Raw genomic sequence first — 21,979 nt, 5'->3', positions numbered from 1 at the left:
CTCTTGTAGGCACAGTGTTTATATGGTTGACTCAGTTCTGCTTTTGGTCAATGGTGGCCCACAGAATGTTGATGGTGGGAGTTTTGACAATGCCAATGCCATTGAACCTCAAGAGGAGGTAATTAGACTCTTGCTGGAGATAGCTGTTGCCTGGCATTTCGGTAACATGAGTAAATGCTGACCCTGTTCCTTTTACATATGATATGTGGCACAGAAACAGACCATTCAGACCAACCAATCCATGCTGATGTTGATGCTCCACTTGAGCCTCCTCCTCCCCTTTTTCCTCATCTAAATCTAATAGCGTAACCTCTTCCATTCTCCCTCATATGCCTGTGCAGTCCCCCCTTACATACATCTATACCACTTGCTCCAACCATTCCTTGTGGTAGTGAGTTCTACATTCTCGCCATTCTCTGGGTAAAGACGTTTATTCTAAATGTCCTATTGGATCTCTTGGTGAATGGCTCATATCGATGCCCTCCGGTAATGGTCTCCCTGCCAGAAGAAGCATTCTCTCTCTAATCACTCTATCAAAATATATCAGCCCAGAACTCCTGACCCCCATATGTCCATACCCTGGAGGTATCCCAAGATGCACTGAGAGACCCCGTGGAAGACCCCACACACTGACTATGTGGAATTACGTGGGATATTTACATTTCTGATGGGCAATTTCCCTGCGTCTGGAACCCTCCGAAATTCTGAGTTAAAGTCAGAGACTTCGGATAGCCCTGCCTCAGTTACCAGAAAATCTATCCAGGGAAAGTTAGAAGGATTAAAATTAGCCTGAACTCCTGGGTACCTATACTGATGACCCCTCAAATCCCCAGTGGGCCCTCCAACTACCCACCAATACCTGACTCCTCCCTGACCGCACCCCCCCACCCCAACCCAAGCTTCCCCCTGAACCCCCAGTTACCCCCAACCCAACTACATCCTTGACCTGACTAGCCCCCTGACCATTCAACTACGTCAATGAGCCCCCGGCTACCCCTGACTATCCGACTACCTCCCCCGCCCACCCAGCTGCCCTGATCCCCAGACCCACCCTAGCCCCTCACCCACTTACCTTACGTGCTTACCTTGTCTCTTTTGCTTCACAAAGTGGCTTTGGGACATTTAAACTCTTTACTTACTGAAATACAGCAGTTCATGCTGTAAAAAGGGGGCGTGGCTTGGCTTCCCCTAACAATCCTGCGCTACAAAGGAGGACTCCAAGAACAGGCACACTTTGCATTTCAAAAGAGTCTGGCTCGGAAGTCCGGGTCAGAAACACAGAGCTCCACCTTAAGGTAAAGAAATAGGAGCGGAGCGGCAATTTGACTGTTGAGACTCTTTGGAAGATTTGGCCTTTCATAATTTTAAGGACCTCTATTAGGTCACCCTTCAGCCTTCTATTTTCAGAAGAGACCCAGCCTGTCAATGCTGATACGTCTCCCCAGCATGTCTGTTATTGTTCTTGTAAGTCTTCTCTGCACCCTCCCCATGCCTCTATCTGCTTTATATAATGTGGTGACTGGAATGTGCATGCAGCACTCCAGATGTGGTCTAACCAAGATTTGATAGAGGTTTACCATAACATTTGAAAGAAGAGTGAGGCAACAGGGTCCACTGTCACCCATTGCAATGTGTGTGGTCGTCAAGCGTGTTTTTCACAAGGCAGAGTTTCAAGTGCCTGTTCTAGGCATTTCTGAAAGCACGTGATGCTCCCTTGTGATGACAATATTGTGTTGTTGACATTATGCCCTGTAGTCACCATCTGAAACATAGTCAGGAGGAGGATTAATTTAAACCGCACTCATTTCTCCTCCCACCACCCGTCTGTTAAGATAAAGGTGGTTTTGACTTTTCATTTCCCCCTTTATAAGTGGTTGCGTAGTTTCCCCAACCCTTCCAATTTTTTTTGGAACGATCCAGTCCTTCATTAATAACCCCACAGAAAACTCAAGATAGGGTGAAATCAGAGAGTTTTATTTTATGTGGGATGGGGGTTTGCAATGTAGCCACCCCCCCCCGCCCCCCCCCCGCCAGTACATACATACAATAAAAGAGGGATAAGGACATAACTCTCACTTCTTCCCCTTGGACTGGACAAAGGATGTATATTCCTGGACTGTATTCTTCACATGGTTAATGCTGCATCGAAAAATAGGTTTTGGCAGTTCCAGGGCCCCTTTGTCCTCACGGACATGTTGTCTCTATCAGCCAGATCTCTGCATTAGAAATGTAAAGGGTCTTTGTGCATGTCTTTGGAATTCAATTACAGCAGTTACAGGGGACGTTAGTGCCTTTCTAAAAATTCATTTACGGGATGTGAGTGTCGCTGGCTGGGCCAGCATTTATTGCCCATCTCTATTTGCCCTTGAGAAGATGGTGGTGAGCTGCCTTCTTGAGCGGCTGCGGTCCGTGTGGTGTAGGTACACCCACAGTGCTGTTAGGAAGGGAATTCCAGGATTTTGACCCAGCAACAGCAGAAGCGAAGCGATATATTTCCAAGTCAAGGTGGTGATTGGCTTGAGGGGGCTTCCAGATGATGATGTCCCCATGTACTTTTGTACATGCCCTTGTGCTTTTAGATGATAGCGGTCGTGGGTTTGGAAGGTGCTGCCTAAGAAGCCTTGGTGAGTTCCTGCAATGCATCTTGTGAATGGTACACACACTGCTGACACTGTGCATCAGTGGTGGAGGGAGTGAATGTTTGTGGTTGTGGTGCCAATCAAGTGGGCTGCTTTGTCCTGGACAATGTCAAGCTTCTTGAGTGTTGTGGGAGCTGCACTCATTCAGGCAAGTGGGGAGTATTCCATCACACTCCTGACTTGTGCCTTGTAGATGGTGGACAAGCTTTGCCAAATCAGGAGGTGAGTTACTCGCTGCAGGATTTGTAGCCTCTGACCTGCTCATGTAGCCACACTATTTATATGGCTAGTCCAGTCCAGTCTATTGTCAATGGTAACCCCCAGGACTCTGATAGTGGGGGATTCAGCGATGATAATGCCATAGAATGTCAAGGGGCAGTAGTTAGATTCTCTCTTGTTGGAGATGGTCATTGCTTGGCACTTGTGTGGAACAAATGTTACTTGCCACTTGTCAGCCCAAGCCTGGATATTGTCCAAGTCTTGCTGCATTTAGACATGGACTGCTGCAGTATCTGAGGAGTCGTGAATGGTGCTGAACATTGTGCACTCATCAGCGAACATCCCCACTTCTGACCTTATGATGAAAGGAAGGTCATTGGCGAAGCAGCTGAAGATGGTTAGGCCTAGGACACTGACTCTTTAGAGATAACAAAATCCTTGCTGTTTTCTGTAGGCTAGAAATTCCTGTTGTGTGAGCAGTAGCTAGTCAGGCTTCAGCCAGTGTAAAGCCTTTGTCCATTTAAAAAAAAAGTAATGATTTTATAAAGTAGCCAGGATGAGATAGACATATATCTATATTTTCCTTCATGTCAAGAGGGAAGATGGTAAGAATGTTTAAAAGTATGGTAATTTTTTTTTTACAGTTCATAAAGCAGTCTTGAAGAGTTTGCAGTACAGTTAGGGAAGTGGTGTTCTCATATTGTAACAAGAGGGGTGGCAGGAGTCTCCCAGGAGGACAGTGGAAACACTTTAGGGATGTCCTCAAAGCATTCCGGAAGAGGTCAAACATTCCTGCTGACCCATGGGAGACCCTGGCTTGTGTCTGACCAAATTGGAGAATACTAATTCGAGAAGGTAGTGAACACATCGAGAGACTTCATTGGGAACGTGCAGGGGTGAAGTTGAGGCATCCGAGGGTGCTCACAAACCTCCAAATCAGCCATGTACCCAACCCTTCAACACCACCTGCTCCTGATGTGACAGATTGTGCAGATCGAGCAGTAGACTTGTCAGCCACCTCAGAACCCATCGACCTGGAGTGGAAGCAAGTCATCCTCGATCCAAGGGACTGCTTAAGGAGAAGTAGATTGCTGAAGGTATAAAGAAGGTGATAATGAATTGGTTGTCCATCTCTGCTGATTTTTATTTCTTTTGCAGTCAAATTGGAGACCACATTTCAAAAAGGAACCGTGTTTTTCCTCCATTGCAAAGAGTCACGACACTTGAAAAGCGATTAATTAGCTGTAATGTGACTTGGGACCTGCTGGGGCCATGAAAGACGTTGTGTAAATGTACATCTTTCGTTAACTTCATTTTGATTAGTTATCAAGGAAATAGATTACATTAAAACCTGATTAAAACCTGGATAAGACAGTTTCACAGGATGCTTTGCCACAAAGTGTCAACACAGCTCTCCCAAACATAAAAATTAGCATTGTTTTCCTTTTAATTTGAATTCTCTCTACATTCACGTTCCTTTTGAACACAATAAAATCTACACTTTAATTAGGTTTCTTAATTCAAATGAGGGGATAATTAGGTCTTATATACAAAAATATTCAGATTAATGAGGGGAGCTCAGAGAACGTTTTGACACGGTGGTTTTTTAATATCCTTTTGCACGGGAGATGGGTGTCACTGGCAAGGCCAGCATGTGTTGCCCATCCCTAAGTGCTCTTGCTCAGTCATTGTAGAGGGTAGTTAAGAGTCAACCACTTTGCTGGGGGTCTGGAGTCACATGCAGGCCAGACCAGATAAGAACAGCAGATTTCCTTCCCAAAAGGACATTAGCAAGCCAGATGGGTTGTTACAACAATCAATGACAGTTTTATAGTCACCGCTACTGAGACTTATTTTATATTGCAGATTTATTAGGCAGTTGAAGCCATGTCCCTAGAGTGTTAGCCTGAGTCACTGATCCAGTGATATTACCACTACACCACTGTCTCAGTCTGAAATGCACTGGCTCATAGGGTGGTTGAAGCAGATTCAATAGGAACTTTCCAAATTGAATTGGATAAGCACTTTAACAGGCAAAAAAATTGTAAGAGAATGGGAAAAGAGTAGAATCTACTTGGGCAATACTTTTAAAGTGGTGAGACAGGCACAATGGGCTGAATGGCCTCCTTCTGTGCTGTATGATTTTATGAATAGAAAATGCCATTTTATCACATTTCCCAGGATCTCCAGTTAGCACAGCAAATGAGGTGAACGGCCTTTTATCTATAGGAGTGAAGTTGGTTGAGGGAAAAAGGCTGGTACTCAACAATAATTTATATAATGCCTTTGACAAAACGCCCCAAGACACTTCACAGGAGACTTTCAAAGCAAAATTAACATTGTGTCACATAAGAGGATATTATGGTATATAGCCAAAAGCTTGGTCAGAGGTACATTTTAAGGAGCGCTTTAAGGGAGGAGAGAGAGGTAGAGAAAGTGATATAGAGATTAGGGAGACAATTTCAGAGCTTCAGGCATTGGCAGGTGAATATTTGGTGCCCAGTGGTGGAGTGATTACAATTAGGGATGCTCAAGAGGCTAGAGTTAGAGGAGTACAGAGATCGCAGAACGTTGTGGGGCTGGAGGGGATTAAAGAGTGGATTAGAGCAGGACAGGTAGATCAGATAGTCAAGAAGACATATAGAACACAAATAAAAGCAGAGAGTTTATGCTAAAACTATATAAAACATTAGCCCCACAGCTAGAGTCTGTGCAGGGTTCTGGTCACCACAGTCCAGGAGGGTACAAAAGAGATTTACTAGCATGTTACAGAAATGGAGAATTGTAATAGTGAGGGAAGTTTGGATATGCTGATGTTGTTTTCTTTCAAACAAAGGAGGTCAAGGGGAGGTTTAAAATTGGAGCGTACAAAACTATGCTAGGAGTCTAGATAAAATGAATGGGAAGGACCTACTTCCCTTTGCAGGGAGGATTAGATTTAAAGTAATCAGCAGAAGGGCTAGAGGGGAGCTGAAGAGTCATCTTTTCATCCAGTGGGTGGTGGGGTCTGGATCTTACTGTCTGAAAGGTCGCTAAAGGCAGAAGCTCTCATTACATCTATAAAATACTTAGACATGCACTTGCAATGCCGTAATCTTCAGGGTTACGGATCAAGAGCTGGAAAGTGGGATTACACTGGGTCACTGCTTCTGTGGTGTATTTTTTCTATGTTTCTATGCCTGTATGAAGGAGGATGGTGTAATCAACCGTGTTAAAGGCTGCAGGCTGGTTTAAAAGGACAAGGTCTCATAGTTTATCTTTGTCACGGTCGGAAAGGACGATATCTGAAACATTGATAAGACCTTTTTTTTTGCCTCTGCAGCAGGGCAGCAACCTGACTGGAGGGATTCAAACAATGACGCCAGGGAATAATCCCCTGATCCACTTCAGATAATGCCATGGGGTCTTTTGCATGGACAGAAGGTGGAACTGATTTTAAGATGGAACATAAATCAGGTGAACGGTATGTAGGGTACGTGCTCCCCCCACCTCATGCAGTGGACATGCAACATGATCCATGGTTAGGCTGGTTCACACCAATCAGCACAGAAAACATTGAGTGCAAATGGTTCTTCTTAGAAACAGCTCTCCACTGCAGATGGGCGAGATACAAACTGGGCCGGGGGGGATGAGGGGGTTTGTGCTTGCTGGGGCTCGGTAGGTGTAGTTGGGGAGATGCAGGAAATTTAACAAGATGATCGATTTTGACATAGCCTGAAGCAGCAGCTTTAAGGGAATGTAAGGTGATGTCGGTGAGTCAGACAGAATTACAGGGAAAATATTTGCAGCAAGTGCAGCAGCGAATAGCTCAAATGTGGGTTGGTCTTCACGGCTCATAACCCACAAATGACTGCAGTAATAACGAATGCCAAACCAGCTTCCAGCCTTCTCTGACTGCAGCTAAGGATCCCTTTACTTGTCAAGGCTTGTGGAAAGATAGGAACAGGAGGCGGGTCTGTTCCACTATTCAATTAAATCATACTGATCTGCGAACTATCTCCAGATAACCCGCCTTTACCCCATTTTCTGTCATACTTTTAGTGAAGAGAAATCAATCAATCTCAGGTTTAAAATTAACAATTGATCTAGCATCCATTCCCATTTACAAAACAGAGTTCCAAACTTCCACCATCCCTCCCATGGAGAAGTGTTTCCACATTTCATTTCTGGCTCTAATTTTTTGGACTATACCCCCTTGTCCTAGTCTCGCCAACCAATGGATATAGTCCCAAAACATAAAAATTTTGTAAATCTCATAATGGTAACAATGTGGAGGCAGCAAAGGGTGTGTGTGAGCTGGCAGGATTGATAGCTTTGTGAGGGAGAAATGGACTATCTGGTTGTTAAGTGTGAGTCCTGAGTCCCCACGAGTGCTGCTGGATGTGTGATGGGGGGTGCGTTGCATTGAGCTGTGTGAGAGGCTGGATTTGGTGACACGATGTGATGTTGCATTCACTGACTTTGACCACCCATGTGAGGTAATTAGACTTCTTGTGGCACTGCTGCCAGGATCTCGGGCCCAGGCTCTAGGAGTTGACCTTCCTGTCCATTTGCTTTCCATCCCTTCCAGGTTAGTCCTTGAGGGTCTGTGGGACCATGGCATATCTTCTCCTGCCCACCTGCACTATTAATACCTCCAGCTATGCATCGATCACTATGGATTCCTCTGTCTACCCTGTTGTTCAGTTTACAAGGACTTCCATTGCAGCAATCTCTTTGTGTGATTTCCCTGTAGAAGACAGCCTGCCTTTAAGAGGATTAGTCCCATTTATGAAAAAAAGTGGCAAATTATCTGCCTTTAAATATTTAGTATTTATGTACAAACTTTCATCTCAACCCATCAGCATAACATTCTATTCCTTTGTCCCTCATCTGTTATCTAGCTTCCCCTTAAATGCATTTATATTTTCCACCTTAACTACTCCCTGTGATAGCATGTTACACATTCTAACTGCTCTCTGGATAAAGAAGTTCCTCCTGAATTCCTTATTCGATTTATTAGTGACTATGTTTTATTTATGTCTCTAGTTTTGGTCTTCAACAGCTTGAAACATCTTAACTACATCTATGACATCAAACTCCTTCATAATTGTAAATACTTTTACCAGTTCAGTCCTCAGTCTTCTCATTTATAAAGACGCCTGATTAGATTTTCCTGATCATTGTACCCTCTCAGTTCTGGCAACCAGCAAGAATGATTGGAAAAGGAGCAGAGAATGAAGAAAAGAAGAACAAGAAAGATGAGAAAGGAGAAGTGTCCAAGGTTGAAGATTGGTCAAGGAACTGGCGCAGCAATGAATGAATGGCAGGACCTCTTGTCAAAAGGACAATTTGAGCATTTACCTGAATTGTCCTATGAGCCGCTCTTTGCTCCTGCATATTGTCTCCTCTCATCTCAACCAGAAAGATTCCTAGTTATGCTATAAGTAGGAAAAATGCACAATGAGCTCACTTAGTTTATAAAACATTGGAATCCAGCAGAACCATGCCCTCCGTAAACTGTACAGGCATAACTAGGAGTGACAGGGAGTGTAGATCATTCCAGCAGCGTTTTCACATCATGCTTTTCCCTGGACTCTGCTCCTTGCTCCCTATTACAATTGAGATAATTTTCTGATTCCCTGGCAGCTCCATGGTGATTCTGTTAGTATTCAATAAAAGATTTGTGGCAGAGAGTATCTTAGCATGAGCTCAGACCAGAGAGTTTCCAGTGTCAAGTGATGGTGCCCTTCTTTAACAACGTTGAGCACCAGAGTGCTTCATAGAGCCATAGAATCCTAGAACGGTTACATCTTGGAAGGAGGCCTTTGGCTCTTTGTGTCCTGCCAGCTCTTTTCAAAAGCAACTCAACTTGTCCCACTCTCCCATCTTTTCCCCATAGCCCTGCAAATCTTTTCTTTTCAGATAATTATCCAATTCACTTCTGAAAGTCACATGTGAATCTGCCACCACTGCACTCTCAGACCCTGCATCCCAGACCCTAGCCATTTGCTGCTTAAAAATACTTTTCCTCATGTCACCATTTGTTCCTTTGCCAATCACTTTATATTGGTATCCTCTGGTTCTCAAAACTACTATCAGTTTCTCTCTATTCTGTCCAGACCTGTCATAACTTTGAACACCTCTATCAAAGTTCCTTTCAACTTCTCTTCGCTAGGGAGAACATTCCCCACTTCTGGAATCTATATCACATAACTGAAGTTCCTCATACCTGGAACCATTCTTTTCTGCACCCTCCTTTCACATCCTTCCTAATATGTGCTACCCAGAATTGGACATGGTTCTCCAGTTAAGGCTGAACCAGTGTTTTATAATGTTCATCATAGCTTCCCTGCTTTTGTACTGCATGCTACATCTAAGATATCCACCATATCAGAAAGCTGAGAATATTTAGCAGAAGTTGATGTTTCCAGGTGAGTTGTGGGGGAGATGCATTTGTTGGAGACCACGTGAATATATTCCATCCGCCCCCTCTGCACCTTCGCCAGGGTTCCACAGGGTTCCACTGAAGACCAGGAATGGAAAAATCCAGCCTAGGTTCTGGTCCATCTCTGCTGATGTTAAAGATATTGCTTTGAGACTCCATCCTTACAAGGTAATTTCATATCACCATTTGGCTTTAAGACCGGAGTCCTTACATTGTCATTCCAGCCTAATTCGTCATTTCTCCTGTGTATTCCCAGGAAAGCAGCAGGAGTATATTGGAAGGGTTGTGGAGTTTCAAGGTCAAAAGATTTGAATGATTTACAAATAAAATTTGCTTTGAATGATTCCTCCTCGGTCTCCTATTCAGCTTTCCTTCCATTATCAGGCATGAAGCTTATTCCTAATAATTAGAAGCTAAAAAAAATTCTCCATCATTATATCCTTTCTCCCCCATTTCATTAACCATTGGGATACGCTTCTGCTTCACAAATGTTATGCTCACTCAGCTTCACGATGACTTTATGTCATTTTTCTCCATAGTTCCTTCACTGTCGCTGGGTCAAAGTCCTCGAATTCCTCCCTAACAGTATTGTGGGTGTACCTACACCACATGGACTGCAGCGGTTCAAGAAGGCAGCTCATCACCACCTTCTCAAGGGCAACTAGGGATGGGCAATGAATGCCAGCCCAGCCAGCAAACCCCACATCCCATGAGTGAATAAAAAATAAGTTCCCTCCACCCTACTCCTGAACTTGCAAGGTCAAAGTGAAGTCAAGCTTCTCAAATATCATTGCACCATCAGAGATGCTTTCTTCCCATGTATAAGTTTAAATGGTTACTGTCCGTGGACTATTGGACTGTAAGAATAAGGCAGGTGAGTCCAATCTTTTCCTGCTCTGAACTTGAAAATTGGATGGTGCTGTGCCAATTTTTTTGGCCTGAAACGAGCACTAAAGGAGACAGTGTGGTGTGCAGCATACTGGCTGGGGTATGAGCTATATGCCAAATTGATTAGTCAATCTGAGAATCACTCTGAAATAGGTATTGGACTTGATAAGCCCGTTGTATATTTTATATATCTCAGAGCAATTCAGAGATGACACTAGTTACAGCTTTATTTACAAGAGTTTTAAAATATCTTTGCAATCACAAAATGCCTGCACTCATGCATACAGCTCAGCTTATAACAGCTTCTCTGGTGTCTGTTTACTTTGCTCCAAGTCCATAGCCAGGCTTAATCAATCAAGCACTGTGAGCATAGATCACTTACCAGGCTCACATAAACAGATTGAACCATTGGACAGGTCAGGGTCTGAAAGCTGTTTTGGGCCTCTTGCTGAATATGGTTAGTGCCTGTGCCCATGACGTGCCATTAATACTGCAGTCAGTTTTCTCAGGCACAGACCGGCCATCTAATGGTTGAAGATGATAAAAGGTATTGTAGGATAGATAGAGAGAAACAATTTCCTCGGGTGGAAGGGAAGCATTGGAAATCTGGAACTCTCTCCTCCAAAAAAGTTGATGAGGCTGAGAGCCAATTCTAAAGTTCAAAGGCAAGATTGGCTGGATTTTTGTTAGGCAAGGGTATTAAGGGTTACAGAAACAAGATAAGTAGATGAAGGTAAGATACAGATCAATAACAACAACAGGTATTTAACTAACACCTTTCATGCAGTAAGCATGGAGCTGGAGAGTTAAAAAGAGTGTGAGAAGGAGAGGGACTGAGAGTGGAGTCACAGTGTTAAAAGAGCGCAAGAAGGGGCGAGACTGAGATGAACACAGTAAATTGTAGGAAACGTAGGAATTATTCTGAATAATTGAAATAAATTAGTAAACGCTATCTGCGCTGGAGTGTTGCTTTGGACCGCATTAGAGTGTTTCAGTTGGAGCTTTGTGAGAGAGGGACTTTTAAGGATTAATTTCTATCTAAAGTCTAATCTTTCTTTAACTTAGCAACTAACTAAAAGTTGCTGTTTGGGTTGTGAGAAAGTGAGTTTTAGTCCAGCTTTCAAACAGGGCTTATAGGCTCCGCTTGCAGATGTAGCTAGTAAATTAGTTAGCAGGCTTAAACAGGTTTTCAGAAGCTGGATTCAGACAGCATAAACATAAGCCAACTACAGTGCTGCTTTGGGCTGCATTAGAATGCTTCAGTTGGAGTTTGGTGAGAGAGGGAAGGAGGTGATCCTTTCATTTCTATCTTTCCTCAGTAAGAAGAGTGGTGGCCTCGGTAAGTAGGACCTGGTAAGTATTCTTCTGTCCTTAATCTTCTCCAAACTAGAGGAAGTAAAAGTAAAGGGAATCATTTAAGGGTAGGTCATGGCATGGTAGCTTGGAATGCTCCTCCTGTGCAATGTGGGAAGTCAGGGATGCTTCCAGTGTCCAGGGCGACCATGTATGCAGGATGTGTCTCCAGCTGCAGCTAGTCGAAATCTGTGTTTCGGAGCTGCAGCTGCAGCTGGAGTCACTGCGGAGCATCTACAAGGATGAGATCCTCATAGCTAGCATCTAGAGTGAGGTGGTCACACTGCAGGTAAAGAATGCACAGGCAGAAAGGGAATGGGCGACCAAGAGACAGAGTAAAAGCACTAGGCAGGTAATGCAGGAGGCACCTGGTTCCATGTCCTGTGCCAACATATTTTCTGTTTTGGATACTGCTGGGGGAGATGTTTCTCAGGGGAATGTAGCAAGATCCAAGTCTATGGCACCATGAGTGGCTCAGCTGCACAGAGGGGGGGCAAAAGAGTGGGAGAGAGGATCCTATCGTAAGGGGAACAGATAGAACTTTCTGCAGCCACATGGTACATTGCCTCCCTGCTGCCAGGGCCAAGGATTTCATTGAGTGGTTGCAGGATATTCTGAAGTGGAAAGGTGAACAGCCAGAGGTTGTGATCCATATCGGTACCAACGATATAGGTCAAAAGATGGATGAGGCCCCGAAAGCAGAATATAGGAAATAAATTAAAAGGCAGGACCTCAAAGATAGTCATTTCAGGATTACTCCCAGTGCCACATGTTAGCGAGATCAGGAATAGAAGAATAGACCAGATGAATGTGGGGTTGGAGGGATGGTGTAAGAGGGAGGTATTTAGATTCCTGAGGCATTGGGACTGATCCTGGGGAAGATGGGACCTGTACAAGCTGGACGGGTTGCACCCCAGCAGGACTGGGACCAATATCCTCGCAGGGGTATTCGCTAGTACAGTAGGGGTGGTGGGTTTAAACCAGATTGGCAGGGGGATGGGAAACTGAGCGGGGAGATGCAAGAGAGGGAAATGAAAGACAGAAAAGTAGAAAGCAAAAGTGGAAGACAGAGGAAACAAGGGTTAGCAGCAAATAGGGCCATTGTACAAAAAAATGTGTATAAAAGACAAGTCTAAAGGCACTGTATCTGAATGCACAGAGCATTCACAATAAGGTAGACACATTAACAGAGTAAAGGATGTAAATGGATGCGATATGATTGTGATTATGTAGACTTGGCTGCAGGGTGAACAAGGTTGGGAACTGAATATCTAAGGGTACTCAATATGTAGGAAGGGCAGGCAAAAAGGAAAAGGAGGTGATGTGGGATTGTTAGTTAAGGATTAAATCAGTGTGATAGTGAGAGAGGATATTGGCTCAGAAAATCTAGATGTAAAATCAGTTTGGGTGGAGCTAAGAAGCAAAAAAGAGCAGAAAGCATTAGTGCGAGTTGTCTATAGACCTCCAAACAGTAGTGATAAGTTGAGGGACAGCATTAAACAGGAAATTAGAGATGCATCTAACAAGGGTGCTATCGTTCTTTTGAGGGGTCATGAGGACTCGAAACGTCAACTCTTTTCTTCTCCGCCGCTGCTGCCAGACCTGCTGAGTTTTTCCAGGTTATTCTGTTTTTGTTAAGGGTGCTATAGTATTCATGGGTGACTTTAATCCACATATAGACTGGGCAGATCAGTTAGCCATACCTCAGTAGTAGGGAAAATGCTAGAGTCTATTATAAAGGATGTGATAAAAGGACGCTTAGAAAATATCAACTAGATTTGAAAAAGTCAACATGGATTTATGAAAGGGAAATCATGTTTGACAAATCTACTAAAGTTCTTTGAGGACATAACTAGCAGAACAATTAAGGGAGAACCAGTGGATGTGCTATTTTTGGATTTTCAGAAAGCTTTTGATAAAGTCCTACATAAGAGGTTAGTGTGTGTGTAAAATTGAAGCACATGGGATTGGGGTTAATATATTGGTTGTTCCACTGACTGAACTATTAAAAAAGAACTAGAAGTTTCAATAGACACTGGAGTGTCAAAAGTCATTTGATAGTTTGAAAACTCTATTGACTATGACACCAGTGTTGCCTTTACCCAATTGTGCCAAGCAATGCAAGTTGGCCATTGACGCAAGCGAAATAGGAGTTGGGGCTGTACTGTTACAAGAAGATGACACTGGAATTGAAAAACTGATAGGGTATTTTTCACGGAAGCTGAATGTACAACAGAGAAGATATTCAACGATCAAAGAGGAGACTTTGGGTTTGGTGTTAGCATTGCAGCTTTTGAAATTTATGTTGCAATCAATTCATCAGAAACAATTGTTTATATAGATTTGAATGTTTTGGACTAATTTTGAGACAAAAGTGCAAGGCTTTTCAGATTGAGTCTATTATTACAGCCATTTAATCTAAGTAGTATACATATTGCTGGAAGAGAAAATCTGTTCTCAGATCAGTTTGAAGCTTAAAGGAAAATGGGACATTTTTAAAAAAAATCCTGGACACTGAACTGGATTGATTCTGTTGATACCAAGGACTTGTGCATATATATATATATATTATGTTAATGCATGCATCTGGTAATATAATAGTGTAATAAGTATAGGAGATAGTGTGAGTTGGGTTGTTAAAATGAAGTCATCTTTTAGAATCATGACGGTTCATTTTTCGATAAGGAAGGGGATTTCGTGAAGGTATTAATGTATATAATATTATAGGAAAATGTTTCTCTTTTAAAATAGAGGTTTAGTCCATGGTTGTGTCTTAATTGGATTAAAGCCAGCTATTCTGGGTGCTTTGATACGTAAGAGAGATAGCGTGCATTTGCATTTTTTGAATAAAGCATTCAAGAAGTAGGGTGAAAACTGATACCTATTTAGCATACCAAGCCTTGGGTTTATATTACTAATAAAATTGGTACTTTGAAAGGGGCTTTATTGTTAGAGAGGTTTAGTTCAGAAGTTGTTGATGCAATGAGAATATAAATTCAGTGGGTGGTGGGAGGTATAACTTCAGCAGTTTGTGTGTGCAGGGCAGAGGCAATGTGAGATCAAAAGGCAGATGTAAGCCTCCAAATGTCTCCACAGGAACAAAAGTGAAAAGAACCTCATCTTGAATTCAAAAGGTGAAAATGCTTTGCCTGGTGTTTGGTTAAGTCTACGGGCAGCGTTTCCCTGTTGACGAGCGGGGGTGGGGCCCTCTCGCCGACATGTAAAATGACGCGCGGTGACATCTGGTGGAACACCCAACGTCACCGCACTGCATTTAAATTTTCAGGTAGGCGGGGGCTCAGCAAAATCAGCTGTGCACCTGCCAACCTGTCAATGGCCAATTAAGGCCATTGACAGAGTCATTAAAGTAATTAGTGGACCTGACTGTCCAACCTTAAGGTTGGTGGGCAGGCCGGGAGCCCTGGGGAGCTTCAGAAAAAGCATCAAACCTCATCCATAGGCAGGAGGTTACATTCATGTAGGTTTTAAAAAATTTAATTAAAGTTTTTAAAAAATTTATGGACATGTCCCAATTCATGTGACAGTGTCACTTGAGGGGACATGTCAGGGAATTTTATTTTTCTATTTTTAATAATTTGTACATTAGTGCTGATCTCCCTGAGGCAGCACTTGGCCTCAGGGAGATGAATGCGCTCTTTTGTGTGCATGCATGAAAGAGCACACTCTCAGGTTTAGGGATTCCCTCACCGCTCGCACAGGGAGCACATAGCGCTTCTGTGCGGACATCACACTGGGTGGGCCTTAATTGGCCTGCCCACATAAAATTGTGGCACGCCCCTAATCGGGAGCACTGATCGGAGGCACACCTCTGCGTACCTGCATTTCATCTTCCCCCCTCTGACAGAGGGAAAATCCTCCCCTATGGGTTGCAGTTGCATTAATGGAGATTAGTTTGGGAATTTGTTAAAAGTTATGACAATAGTAATTTGTAGTGATGTAGTATATATATTCTAACTTGTGTAAACTAATAAAGTGTTTCATTTAGTTTAATATAAAACCTCGAGAACTGGTGGTCTGATTCCTGAATTTAGAGTTGCATGTCAGACATAACACTTAAAATTATAGGTTATGACAGTTGTTTAAAGTTTCCCTCTGGGATTTTTAAATAACTCAGTTGTACCAACTACATCGGTCATAATATCCTTGTTCCTTCTTCCTATTTATGACTGATGTACTGTGGCTTGGGGCATGATTGGCATCTCCAATATGCCAATCTTGGCTTGATAATACAAGAGGACCAAATTTGTGTGGTCCTTTTATGCATCAGTTGCTGTGTGGTTATTCAGATTCGCTGCTGGTTTCATCCTGGAAACCATTCCTGAACAAACTTCTAGGCCCTGACGTCTTTCTGTGCATATTCTCCAGTTGGAGTCATCAGGCCCGAATCCAAAGTTGAGACTTCAGCTGATGGTATTTTTGCCCCTCTCCTTTGGATGAGGTGTTGAACCATGGCCCTGTCTGCCCTTTCAGGTGGATGTGAAAGATCTCTTTTCATTATTTGCAGAACAGGAGAGTTCTCCCTGGTGTCCTGGACAAATGTTAATCCCAAACCAACATCAGTAGAAGAGATTGTCTGGTCATTATCATATTGTGGCTTGTGGGAGCTTGCTGTGTGAAATTGGATGCTACCTTTCCCACATTGCAACTGTGACTAATCTTCAGAAGGACTTCATCAGCTGTAAAACGCTTTGGGAATCTTAAGGTTTCTGAAAAGGTTTGATATGAAAGCAAGTCTTTTTTTCTATCTAGTTTAGCAATGCCATCCCAGGAAAAAAAAGTAGATAATTAAGGACAGATGGAGGAATCATTATTATTTGTTCTTGTTTGGGGCAGAGATCCCATCATATTGAAGGTAAGTGGATTAACTATTTTGTACACTTGGCCCATTTTTCATGCTTTTGTTTTGTGGTTGATAATGCCTGGTGAGGAGAGAGAAACATTTTAGATTTTGGATTTAACTTCAGTCTTTGCTTTGCCTCTCCTAGTAGATTACACAGTTTAGGGAGGAGGGGATGCGGAATGTAGGATGTAGGAAGTTTTTAGTCATAACAAAAGCAGAAAATGCTAGAAAAACTCAGCAGGTCTAACAGCATCTCTGGAGAGAAAAACAAAGTTAACGTTTCGAGTCCGTATGACTCTTCTTCAGAGCCCACGAACAGTAAACAAGTGTTTATTCATGATGTTCCATGTGCAGAATTCTATGGTTCCCCATAATGGTGGAGAAGGTGACGTAGTGGCTAAAGCTCTGGGTTCATGGGTTCAAATCCCACTGCAGCAGCCGGTGGAATTTAAATGTAGTTAATAAAATCTGGAATATAAAGCTAGTCTCAGTAATGGTGACCATGAAACTATCATCGGACGTTGTAAAGACCCATTTGGTTGACTTTATGGAAGAACATCTGCCATCCTTACCTGGCCTAGCCTACATGTAATTCCAGACCCATGGCAGTGTTGTTAGCTCAAAACTGCCCCTCTGAAATGGCCTAGCAAGCCACTCAGTTCAAGGGCAATTAGGGATGGGCAACAAATGCTGGCCTTGCCAGCGACACCCACTTCCCATCAAAGAGTAAAAAAAAAAATGTTTCCCTGCTCTCTGACTTATGGTCTTTGGAAATATTTTCCCGGTATATCCGTCTCGCATTAAAAGGTCTTTCTGGATCTGATCACACCAGGGGGGGTTTCAAGTAGCCCCAGTGAGATACCAGGCCATAACAATTCGTGTTCTGCTGTGTGTAAAATCCATGTGTTGCTGCCCCTTTATAGCATTGTACACGGGCTTCAACTTAACTCCTTAAAAGGAATTTTTCCCTTTTTAAAAAAAATTATTAGCACACACCTGGGCGCCTTGCTGTAGAAAATCACAACTGATTTAATTTTATCTTCACCTGGGTGATTTTTCCATTCCCAAACTGACAAAATTGGAGCATTTGTACATGTTGCTGCCTTTGTCTTCACAGTTCCACTTAAAAGAGATAGCACATTGAGAGGAAGATATTGGCTTAAGAAACTCATGCTGACACTAACACGCTTGAATGGCTGGTGATTTGAAATGGGCTTTGCTTTTCAGAGGTAAAAAAAATAGACTTGCCTTTTTATAACACGTTTCGCGACCATCCTCATGTCTCAAAGTGCTTTACAGCCAATGAAGTACTCCTGAATTGGAGGTCAGAATTTAGTTGGTGAACTTTTGGGAGCCCTGTGTTGCCTCTCCACGGGAGGCCTGACGCAGTCACAAGTTAAGCAGGCATTCACCTGGACAGCTTTGGGTCACTCACTCCATCAGGGGACACCAGCAGGGTGCCAGTCAGAGGCCAACAGCTCTCCATTATTGGCAGCAACACCGGGAGCTTGTGACACACTGGCACCTTCACCAGGAATCATTGCTGGATCTCTCAGCTGGAGAGAGGTAAGGGGGGAAGGATAGAGTCTGCGGGGAGGTGGTTGCTGGTGAGGGGGAGGAAGAGAGGTCGGATGAAAGGGCAGGGGATTGACCCCCCCCCCCCCCGCCACTTACTGATGCTGCGTCTCATGATTGGGTTATAAGTGCCTGCGAACGAGGAAGCCCCCCGGTAGGCCACTGGCAAACCCAACAGCATTTAAGGCTGTCTGAGGCATGGTAGACCTGTGCAAGTCTTGTAAATCCCTGAGCTACCAAGGAGATAACTGCTTTCAAATGGCTTTCTAATGAATCTAATCACCTTCTGCTGCCAGTGGGTGGGTTTCCTACATTGGGCCCTTCCCATCGCTGATTAAATGTGGGACAGTTTTTCCACTGCTGCGATTCAGACACACAATCCTTTGGATCTTCCAGGAAACATGGCAGCCAATCAGCGCACAGCAAACTCTGACGTAAAGCAATGAGATAATAATCAGATTATCTGTTTTTGTGCAGTCAGTCGAGGGCTAATTATTGGCTCTTCTTCAAAATGGTGCAATGGGACCTTCACACCCACCTGAGGAAGATGGGGCCTTAGTTCAACATCTCATCCGAAAGGCAGCACTGCTAATGGTGCAGCACTCCCTCAATGCTGCACTGGAGTGTCAGCTTGGATTTCAGCACTCGAATAGCAGAGGGCGAGAAAAACCCAGCATTTTGTAATGCTGAGGTGAGAGTGCTACCCACTGAGCTACACAGCTGACACAGCAAGCAAGGACTACAAAGTTGGGTTCAGTAATTGGGCCCTCTTAATTTGTCTCATAACAAATTTCTCTAACGAGATGATCACAGGGAATAATTCTCTCTGAATTTGTCATGTGAACAATTAGGGCAGTTGAACGATAAATACAACCGCAGAGAAATTATTTACTCAAATACGCTGAGTGATTGAGAAAGGGTAAACAAGATAAAAACAAACAAAAAATACGCTCTTGGCTTCATGCAATTAACTCAAAACAGAAAAATGTCATTCGGCCCCAGGAAGTCCATTCCCTTTGGATTGATTTCAAACCCGACTGTTAAATCCACCCCTTCCTGCTGTCCCTGGGGAAACTCAGCACAACCCGCTTCAATGGGGTAGCTTTTCAAAACAAGCAGATCGGCTGCTACAGAAGCCAAATTTAGATTTTCAAATCACTGACATCAAACAATGAGCTAATCTGCAATGCCAGTTTTATGACCAAAGGGCAAGTTGATGATCTGACCACTATAAAGCATTATGCCTCAGCTCTCCTCTGTTCAATTTTAAACACCAGTGTTGTAATATGGGTCCTTTAGACAGCTCAATGATGAGATCTTGATATTTAAACATGAACCCTTTATTGTTAACCTTTAACCCAGGTTACTGTCATGCATGGTGTTATTACCTCCATGCAGGCTGCTACCAGAGCAGACTGTTAGCATGCAACTCCATGCATCATACCATGGGCGGTACTATACTAAAGTCGCACATTAATCCTTGCTCTGCCAAGCACCTTTACATTAAAATGGTATGCAGACACATCATACAACATCCCTCTTTCTTCAAAGAAAACTTTATTTTCCATTGGAGTATAACTATCTGTAATACAATCTTTACTTGCTATCCTTGATCCCCCACCTCAAGCCTCTGACTTTATAAATTCAGATGACCTTGAGGCTTGACAGTTCTTCCACAACTTGGTCTGTCATGTTTGGAGGAATGGTGGTAGTGCTCTGTGTTTCTGGTACTTGGCTATCTCCTTGAGATTCACTTTGTGCGCTCCTTCAAGTTGCCTTTGCCTTTATCAGCCATCCTTCTGCTTTTTTAAGATGCTGTGGGTTTGTAAAGTTCCTTCCTCAGGGATTGTGCACTCTGTTCATTCCTGAAGCGGACTCGCATTTTCTTTTTCCATCATCTTTGCCAGGTTCTCTCTGGACTGTGACGATTTGCAAATAAAATCTTTCCATCTACTTGTTTCACAATCTCAGCCAAACATTTGTTTGCTGTTTTATTTTCGAACCATTTTGCAACTTATGAACCTTGTCATTCAGCTCAATAGCTCTCAGTACATCTGAGACAGCCAGTGCCCCTTCTCCTTCCTTGTGCTTCAGTATCGGATTTACATTTTCCAATCTTATTTTTGTCTTTCCTTTCTCTGTCTGCAACAGAAGTTTGGCTTGTCTTTCATTTTGGTTTCACTGTTGGCCAGGCCAGTGAAGTCTTAACTTGTTTCATTCTGTAATGGTGCTACTCATGGCTTCATTGCCCGCTCACAGTTTGGAAAGTTCTACGGTTTTTCCTTTCAATGCCTCCTCTTTCCCAATCACCTGCTTCTTCAACTCTTCAGTCTGCTTCTTGTAGCTTTTGTCTTCCTCCTGGAATATTGAACATTGCTGAGTCTTCTCTGCCAACTGGTTCTTCAGTTTGTTCAGAGTGATGATAAATTCATTCTCCTTCTCTTTTAATTTTCCAGAGGAATACACTTTGTCCTAAGGGATTCTTGTAGTGTATGAAGGTCTGTTAACAGGTTTTCCTTTTCTTTGTGAAGCTTGCTTGCTTCATATCGGCCTTTCCTATAATTCAGCAAAGTCTCTTCGAATTTCTACTGCTGTGCTTCCATTCTGCTGTTTAAGACAGAATCTTAATTTTTTCCATGTTGCTGAATGGTCATGTATTACTTTTGTATTTGATCTTGAAGGACAATCAGTTATTCTTTCAATTGTTTATTATCTTGTTGGCCTCTTGCCAACTCATTCTGGGTTTCAGTGCATCGCTTCCTTGCTACTGATAGTTCTAACACAGCTTTTTATGAAGTAATATTTAACATCCTTTTCAGCTCCTCATGTTTTTCCATGGCTATATATTGAAACTTCAAAGAGTATTTCAGGGTTGCAACCTCTTTGTGTGCCTTTTCTGCTTGCTGTTTTGCCTTGCTGTACATCTGGTTGTGTTTTCCCAACTCCTGCTTTGATTTGCCAGCTGTGGAATTGAGGGTCATTATTTCCTCTAGATACCTTTGTGTCATCCCTAAAATTTGTTTGTTCAGACCTTGAACAACTTGGTTCATTGAAGACTTCACACAGAATCACAGAATCAAACAGTGCAGATGAGGCCCTTCGGCCCATCGAGTTTGCACCGACACATGAGAAACACCTGACCTACCTACCTAATCCCATTTAGCAGCACTTGGCCCATAACCTTGAATGTTATGACGTGCCAAGTGGTCATCCAGGTACTTTTTAAAGGATGTGAGGCAACCCGCCTCCACCACTCTCCCAGGCAGCGCATTCCAGACTGTCACCACCCTCTGGGTAAAAAATTATTTCCTCACATCCCCCCTAAACCTATTGCCCCTCACCTTGAACTTATGCCACCTTGTGACTGACCCTTCAACTAAGGGGAACAGCTGCTCCCTATCCACCCTGTCCATGCCCCTCATAATCTTGTACACCTCGATCAGGTCGCCCCTCAGTCTTCTCTGCTCCAACGAAAACAACCCAAGTCTACCCAACCTCTCTTCATAACTTAAATATTTCATCCCAGGCAATATCCTGTGCATATCCTCTGCAAACCCTCTAGTGCAATCACATCCTTCCTATAATGTGGCGACCAGAGCTGCACACAGTACTCCATCTGTGGCCTCACCAAGTTTCTGTACAACTCCAACATGACCTCTCTACTTTTGTAATCTATGCCTCGATTGATAAAGGCAAGTGTCCCATATGCCTTTTTCACCACCCCACTAACATGCCCCTCCGCCTTCAGAGATCTATGGACACACACACCAAGGTCCCTTTGTTCCTCAGAACTTCCTAGTGTCATGCCATTCATTGAATACTTCCTTGTCAAATTACTCCTTCCAAAGTGTATCACCTCACACATTTCAGGGTTAAATCCCATCTGCCACTTATCTGCCCATTTGACCATCCAGTCTATATTTTCCTGTAGTCCAAGAAACTCAACCTCAGTGTTAACCACCTGGACAATCTTTGTGTCATCCGCAAACTTACTAATCCTACCCCCCACATAGTCAT

The sequence above is a fragment of the Carcharodon carcharias genome, chromosome 7, assembly GCF_017639515.1.
Source record: "Carcharodon carcharias isolate sCarCar2 chromosome 7, sCarCar2.pri, whole genome shotgun sequence".
Classification (NCBI taxonomy): Eukaryota; Metazoa; Chordata; class Chondrichthyes; order Lamniformes; family Lamnidae; genus Carcharodon; species Carcharodon carcharias.
This window is presented reverse-complemented; position numbering follows the sequence as displayed.